Consider the following 8,174-nt stretch of genomic DNA (forward strand, 5'->3'; position numbering starts at 1 on the left):
GTAACTCCTCAGTTTCCAGGGAAAGTTTAATCCGAAGATTCTCCTATGCAAACACAGCTGCACTGGCATTTAGGAACTCTCACTCCTTTTCTCCCCTCCTTGAGTTGTGACGCTAACCATGGCCAGTTTGTCTTACTTAAGTGCTCAGGTGGGTGCTGCAGGGTCTCACCACCCCCCAATCCTGTTGTCAGTTTGTCTGAGATCTCTACTGTGAGGGCTCACGAACATCCCTTCACTGGGAAGCCTCAGCTCCGGAACCCAGACTTCTGGCTTCACCCCCTGCAGGTAACTAAACGGCCTGGTACACCTGGCGGCTCAGGAAGAGGGAAGCAGTCCTGTGTTTCAACTCCACGCTTGCGTTATAGCCGGGAGACAGGTAAATCTCCTAGGGTTGAAATCAGGTGGGTGAGGAAGATCGCTTCCGAGGCAACTCGCCTGCCTCCTGCCTGCCTTCTCTGGAGGTAACGAAAAAGCCAGGCCCATGACAAGTACGGTCCCTGTTCCCTCCTCTGGCTGATGGTTGGAAAAATACCAATGCGTCCAGCAGGGAGGAAGTATGTATCTCCTACTGGAGTTCACTAGATTTGTCATTTTCGATTTAATGCACCTAGGTAGCAAGCCGACTCACTAGGTTTGACTGCAATTACCTTATCTTTCCTATTTTTAGTGACAGGACCAGATTATTTTAAGTGCATTTTATAGAAAACCCTTCTTTACTGAAGTATAAAGACTGTAATAAAGACAATACAATGTTTTGAAACTGTTTTAAATCCTTCACTCAGCGTTGCTTCTACAGATTTAACATGTAGGGGTTCTAATCTTACTGCTACTAATTAGAGCTTTAGTGTAATTGTGCCAACAGGGTGCTTGGCATAATAATTACTATTGAGAGATTCTGGTGGCGCAGTAACATGCCTACATAATGCAGATATGTCTAGGATTACAGTGCAGTCACCTTTGTATGTTGACTCAAGTTGGATTTTAACCAAGTAAGGGGTTATTTTGCCTTTATAATAACGCTTAAAAGGCATATACATATGTATGATTTAGGTATCCATTTTTCCTCTTTGAGTCTTTTGAATATTAATTAGCAGGAACCTCAGAAGGCAATAGGGACACATTCTGTTTCAAATATCTCACAATCTGGGGCAATGCACTCTGTGAGTGGGACTGTCCAAGCTTGTGTGGCAAAGAGTCTATTTTGATGCAATGACGCGCTGTTCCTAGATTACTCCCTGGGTGTGAGTTTTTCTCGGGAGCAATCGTGTTTTATAGAGGCAGAGTAAGAGAATGGGGCTCCCAGGCTGTCTGGGAGCTGAATGCCTACAGGATATGTGTCATGTGTATGAGCAAAAGCTATAACTATAGATAGATAGACAGATATAGATAGATAGATATAGATAGATAGATACTTTCTGGTAATTATTTAACACTCATGTCTTTGGAAATGTCTGCCTAGATTGGGGAAATCTATTTCTACTCTAGAGTAGGTAGTTTCAACCATAATTATCCCTGTTCCCTCTTGTTCACTGTAAAGGAGAGGGCTTAAAAGACCTGTCCAGGCTAGGCAATGTGTAGAGTTAGCACAACTGGATCCATATGGGAAAGGTCCTAGGTCCACATTCTGGGACCTCCCTGCGCACACTAAGTTTGAGCGTATTATGTGTGTGTGCCCTGATCCAGCTGACGGGCTGAGGGCGGATCATGATAAAGGAACCCTTGATCTCTTGATCAATCTAAAAAAAAATCTTTCTAGGAAGTAAATGTGGGAGGTGTGTAGGCATTTGGGTGTGTGTATGCTTGTGTGTGTTGGGGGGGGTACCGGGGGATCCTCTTCGGGGAATGATCATATATACTGCATTTCTCTACCAGGGAAAGACCTGCACATTTGGCAGGTGGCCGCAAAGGCTCCTCCAGTTTCTTCAGTAACTAGGAAGGGCCCTGTTGGTTGGTTTCACTTTTAGTTGCACCTGTGCATGGTCAGTTCTAGGTGACTCCATGCCTGGCATGAATGCTTCCTGGCATTGATCTGCTGGGCTCAGGAGTGGCCAGAGACTCAGTCAGTGTACAGATGTTGCTCATTCTTATGCACACACACAGGCATGCTTTTTAATATTATTATTATCTGTATTTATTTTCTTTTGGGGGGTGTTTTTGGCATATGTGAACTACAAAACTGCTTGCACAGAGCAATAAGTCACCTAAGAGGGTGTCACCAGCCATTTAAAAGTGTACTACAGAGTTTTTTTTTTGAATGTAATAAATACATTCGAAAGGTAGTGTGTAATGGCCCAGAGCCTGAACTATAGCTCCATTTAGCTCAGACAGCCTTGTTTTTACTGCCCCTTAGTGCTTCACTTTTAAAGTGACAGGAAACCAATTTCTGATTACAAATCAATGGGTTAGGATGTCACCTCTGGACAGTAAATTTAGCTGTAAATCTACGAAGTCACCCATGATGCTAGGAAATTGGGGGTCAGGGTATAAAGGCGATTGCTTTATGCAATGAAAATGGAAATACATTTGTTAGTACAATGCTTTATAACACCATCTCTGGGGAATGCCCAGGTACCTCCAGCCTGCCACTTATCTCTCCTAACTGGCCCAGCGGCGAGCAGAGTGGGTTTGCCACGTGCACCAAATGTGGCCGTAAAATTTTCATTTTGCTGTGGCGGCTGCAGACTCCCCCCACGCTGATGAATGAGCAGAATCTCTTTCTCTCTGGACCGTAGAGTGCCTTGGCCACATCATGTTAACCAAAACTATCTATGCTCCTGTCATGTAAGATACCTTTTGATGAGGCCCCTTTTTTCTTTAAGCTTTTAAGATAATCTTAGAGAAATCATCAAGCTATAAAAAGAAATCAATAAAAACAGAAAAGGTTCCCATCACCCCGAAAAAAATCCATAACTTTTGCATTTTAATAGAGACGCTACAGGACCAGACCCGTCATTTTCTTTCTGATGTGTTCCTTTGATTTCCCTCGTATCTCACAGGGCTCTTGACTTTCTTGAGAAAGGGATTATTGAATTGTGTGTCTCCCTCAGATGTACTTGATCACTCAAGTATCTGTACTTAAGAATGTTAGAGTCTGTTCAGCTGTTGCCTCTTTGGGAGCTCATCGGGGCTTGTCATCTTAATATTAATTGGGTTTTGTGCAGGAATCTCAAGTCCCACATTGAGTGGCTTTCAAGAGAGAAGATTATGCCCAAAGCCAGAGACAAAGACAAACATATTTAGCACAACAATTATGATAATTGCAGAAACATTCTGTCATGAAATAAGCAAATCTGATTAAGGGCCCTTCTACATTATCAAATATTAATCTGATGTCTTCAGTCTAACCTGGTTCAAACATAAGAGGCTTCTTATGGTTTTATGTATTAGCAGATTTGTAGAAGCTGAACATATAGAACCTAATGGAATGAGACAGCCAAGCCAGGGTAGTAAAAGGATCTTTGCTGAATGTAATCCACTTAAATTTAAAATAGACACAGATAGGATCATAAACCCTAAATCAAAATTAAAACACACAGTGCCAACGAGACTTTTTGTATAATTCCAACCACATGGTAATTCGGAAACATACTGTGGAAAAGGGTTATTAGTGCTCCTTTCTGTTAAAACAAAAATGAGGTCAATATCTTTATGGTAAGTTGCCACGATAAATTGCACAGTCACCTGAAACGTTCCAGACTTTTTGGATAACAACACAAACTGGTTGGGTACTAGAAGCAGTAACATCCTTGCTGAGCTGAAGAGTACTTTTTATTTGTAATTTTCAGCTGCTTTCAGTTTAATTGCATAATTTCCTCAATTACTAAAGTTCATTGTGCATACTTAAGTTCATTAGCCATTGTCAAATGGACGAATTACTTTGCAATTTTTATATTTGCTGGACAAAGCTGCATTAATAGATTCACTCTCCAAACACTGTTTTTAATTTTTGCTATCATATCCATTGGTAATTGTCACCGTTCAAATAAGGAGCCAAGAACTGTAGCATTTTCTGTTCTTGTTTCAGGAATCTCTCTTAAATATTGGTGATTTTTACCACCCAGGTAGGCTTTCTTGTTTGTTTATTTGTGAAGGAGGAAGCTGGGAGGATGGCAGTACTGATGATAGTGTTGGAGTCTCACATAAACACATATGAAAAGGCACATGTGATGATGAAATTTCTCAGTATGGCATGCAATTCACATAAGTATAATATAGTCATATGCACATATGATGTAAACCTGTAAGACATAATATCGGCCTCTGATGAATCAATAAATGACATTTTCAACCAGGCTCGATGCTAAAAAAGTTTTTGAGCTATTATAATGCTATACATTATTATATATGCACACATTCAGAGATATATATGTTAGAACGTTATATGAAAAAGTGTTACGCATCCTTCTATGTGCATATGTGTGCACATGGATACGTATATTTATGTTTTAATTTTTCTGTAGCGATACATTCCATGATGTATATGACTTGGAATTAAAGAGGCAATCTTTTTCTCTCTTTCCTTTTCTTTCTCTCTCTCTCACACACAGAGACACACACCTTCATGTTGAATATGGAACCATGTAATGCATGTGTATGTAGACCTCATGTAAACACACATCCATGTCCTTGAAACAAAAATGCAACTTCTTATTTGTTTTGCTCCTTACAGTTATAAAGTGCCTTTGCCCCCCCACCCACTATCTCTTTAGATTGATTAATAAATAACTTGCTTCCTCCTCTAGGTGCATAGTTTACCACCCCTTCCTCTGGGGAAGCCAATTCCTGACATGTAGCAGTATTGTTCCTACAAAAGCAAAAGCACCCAACCTGCTGCTGCTGTCTCTGGCTGTCCTCAAGCACACAGACTCACTCCCAAATGTCTGGGTGTAGATAGCTCCAGACCTGGGAGACGGAGCCCCTGCCAGCGTGGCTTATTTCCCCAGTAATTAGGCTTGTGTTTCTGCTTTATTAACTCGGATACAACAGTCCCTGCCCTCTGTCACCAGGGGGACTAATAGATGATAGTCACTCTGATTTGGAAACCATACAAATTAAATGACGAAGTGAGAGGAAGTGAAGTTAAGGCGAATCCTGTCAAGATAAGGCAGTCAGTCATTTACATACTAGTTTTTCAAATGGTAAGCAGGGTGCTTTTGATTTTACATCTGCAGATGTGAAACTGCTAAAACAGTAAGCCCAGTTTCCTGGTTGTGTTTGTTAACCCTCAATGATACGTGAATTCTTGAATAGTGTTAGGCAGAAGTGATTGTGTGTGTTTAAAACCAGGGTAACGTTTTCTTTTTCCTGAAGTCCCACGTTTCATTGCCTTGCCTGAGAAGGATTTTCGACTATTGAATGTGGATGTGAATCCACACGCTTGTTTTCCCAGAAGCATTTCAACAGGTCCCTATCTTCCATTATCAACAGGGTAGATTCGCTTTTATGGTTTTTTTAAACTCATGTCCTACCTTGCTGGGGAAAACAATCACACACCTTATGTAAGATTAAAATTACCAAAGGAAAGAAAATAAAAGTAAGCTAGAAAAGAAAGAAAAAAGGCCGTCCAGCCAAGCTGATTTCTCTGTCAGCTGCATGAGCTGTACCAATTTGTTTAGCAATATGATTTAACAAGAACCATTAGCTCTGGGTGTGTAGCTGCCGGGTTTTGAGAAGGCTGATGAGATGTGATTATCTCCATGCAGAAATATCAGGGTGGTTAAAAGATAATTTGAAATGAGGTTAAAAATGAAGCGACACTAAGCTTCTCTCACTTGTGTCAAAACAATCAAATCTTTTCTTTTCTTTTCTTTTTTTTCCCTTTCATTTTGATGACATTTGCTCATATTGGGGGTGGAGACATTCTTCATAGCAAACTGTAATCTTTGACTAATTTTAAATTTAATGTGATTCTGTTTGAAAGACAGCTCTAAATTTTGATCCCAAATCAGCTTCTGGATATTACAGATAGAATTTGCAATGTTTGTAATTTTTGGTAAGCCTTAAACATTGCTATTATTCACAGAACTAAAGTTTCATTTCACTCTGTTAATAATATTCACGGTATAAACAGCATACATTGATATAATAAATGACATTTGGTTATAAAAATGTCTTTGAACTTTAGCTCAAGAAATGAAAACAGGTGAAAAAAACTGGCATCATATGTTAAAAACCATATGTTAGTAAGTGAATATACCCATTCTATTATTTAACCACCTTAAATATAATTACTATTTCAAATGACTAACTTTCAAAGCCCGAGAATACGTTGTATTTTGAAAGGATGTGTTTCAGTACTACATAGATGAATTCACTATCTCAAAAAAAGAAGTTCACATAGCACTAGCTTTTGATTTACAAGAAAAAAATAGCAAAATAGTTTTTAAAAGTTCAATATTATTTCTATGTAAAGAAAGAAAATACAGTAATTGGGTCCCTTGCTAAAACTTTTGAAAAGTCTAAAGAAAATTTCAATACTGTTCTTTTCTGTTAAAGATGCTTGGGTCCTTACGCTAGTTTCAGAAGTTTAATCAACATTTGTAAAAGAGAAGCCCAAAGTTATCTTGCACACAACAGCACTACAGAACAGCTGTGTACTCTGCAGGGCTGGGACACACACTTCAGTCTCGGCCATAAATGCTCGGAGATTCTAAAAAGCCATGCTCACCTCCATACCTAAAGAAACCTCTCTGTGCTCCATCCCACCCCCTCCTCCATCAATCAGTTAGGAATCAATTCTGCAGTGACTAATCACCCTCACATCTTGTTGCTCCTGCATCTTTAGTCCACAGTGCTAGAGATGTTTATGCTGATAGAAGAAGATGACAATGAGTCATATATATCTGGGCCGGGTCTATTTAATCCCCACTGTTTTTATTCACGTCAAATCTATTATCCCCTAACAAAGCTGCATGCATCTTGTGGAAGACAGACACTGCCTCGCCCTGTGTACTCTGAGAAGATGAATTTTATGGCAGTATTAAATATATACTGAGCCCTGACAAATAGAGTCACTTTGGCATGGAGGGGCAATGGCTTTGGCAGTTTCTATCAGCCTTAATCCACTGTTGTTTAGCTTGGTTCTGAAAACCCATTGCCCTGAAGACCCACAGCCTTGGGCGCCGGCAGGTTTCCTGAATTATCTCCACAATTATACATTTATGACCACTGCACCTATGTGTTTCCAGCAAACACATAATGAAACTCCCCATCCCTCCAGTCGTCAGCAACACTTTTTCCGAGATTGAGTTTCTTCCCGTCTACTTTCAGGCTTTATTTTCAGCCTGATAAAAGATCCCCACCACCAGCACCACCACCACCACCCTTATGTTTATTTAGAAAGAAAAATCTTAGGTGCGCTTTTTACTTACATTTCTCAGCACTTCTTTGTCTTCCAAACCATTTAGCTCCTAATATGGAAGTTTTATGAGTTACTTTGTCAGAAAAATGCAGACCTTTGCTAGTTGATATGAACAGTTAGGATGAGGGTAAGCGTGCTTGGAAACTTCACCAGAAAAAGCAATATGTGGCATATGTTAACTTCTAGGCCTGGAAACACAGCCAGTAAGAGGGGCGCAGACTAAAGGAAATCACTACTTAATTCCACAAACATTTGTTTCAGTCCAGGAACGGCTCTAAGAAACTTTGCACAGTTCGTCTTCCCAGCGCCACCGGCACTCGAGGGTCCATAACGTGCGGCGCAGCGCCATCTGCTGGCCAACTTGGCCGTCCAAGCAGTCCCCTGCTGCTTAGGGATGGTTTTGAAATCTACACGTGTAGGTTTCTCCACCTTCCTCCCTTAGGGCTTCCCGCTGCTGGGGATTTCTCACTGTACTGAAAGAGAGAGGGGAACTGTGCTGAAGAGAAAAAATAAAACAGCGCCGGAGAAACCGATTCCAAAGACCTATTTAACATGTAAACAGAGGAAGATTAATACCTCTGGAACATTCCCCAATGTCTTGCCAAGGGCACACAGGTTTTCAGCATTAAAAGTGAAGCCGAGTTTATTTGCATCTAAAGCAAAGAGTTGTTTCTCCGGTCTTCCACTCTGTAAAACATTGCATCCTAAAACATATTATCTTCACAGTTCTGCTTCTTTATGGAGCTGCTGAAGTGGTTGGGAGGAAGCTAGAGTTAATGATAGCTGTCTCTATGTCTAGGTTAATTCATTCCCT

General features: G+C 40.5%; 1 long non-coding RNA gene across 1 annotated transcript in view; it reads right to left on the minus strand.

Moving 5' to 3' along the window:
* The window catches only part of LOC102492855 (uncharacterized), a 144,472-nt gene extending 137,045 nt beyond the window's left edge, over positions 1-7,427 (minus strand). Inside the window, exon 1 of the long non-coding RNA XR_335460.1 lies at positions 7,371-7,427. This is a non-coding gene — a long non-coding RNA (uncharacterized LOC102492855). The remainder of the gene's footprint in view (positions 1-7,370) is intronic.
* Between the last annotated feature and the right edge of the window lie 747 nt (positions 7,428-8,174).

This window comes from Tupaia chinensis, unplaced genomic scaffold, assembly GCF_000334495.1.
Source record: "Tupaia chinensis unplaced genomic scaffold, TupChi_1.0 Scaffold000422_1, whole genome shotgun sequence".
NCBI lineage: Eukaryota > Metazoa > Chordata > Mammalia > Scandentia > Tupaiidae > Tupaia > Tupaia belangeri.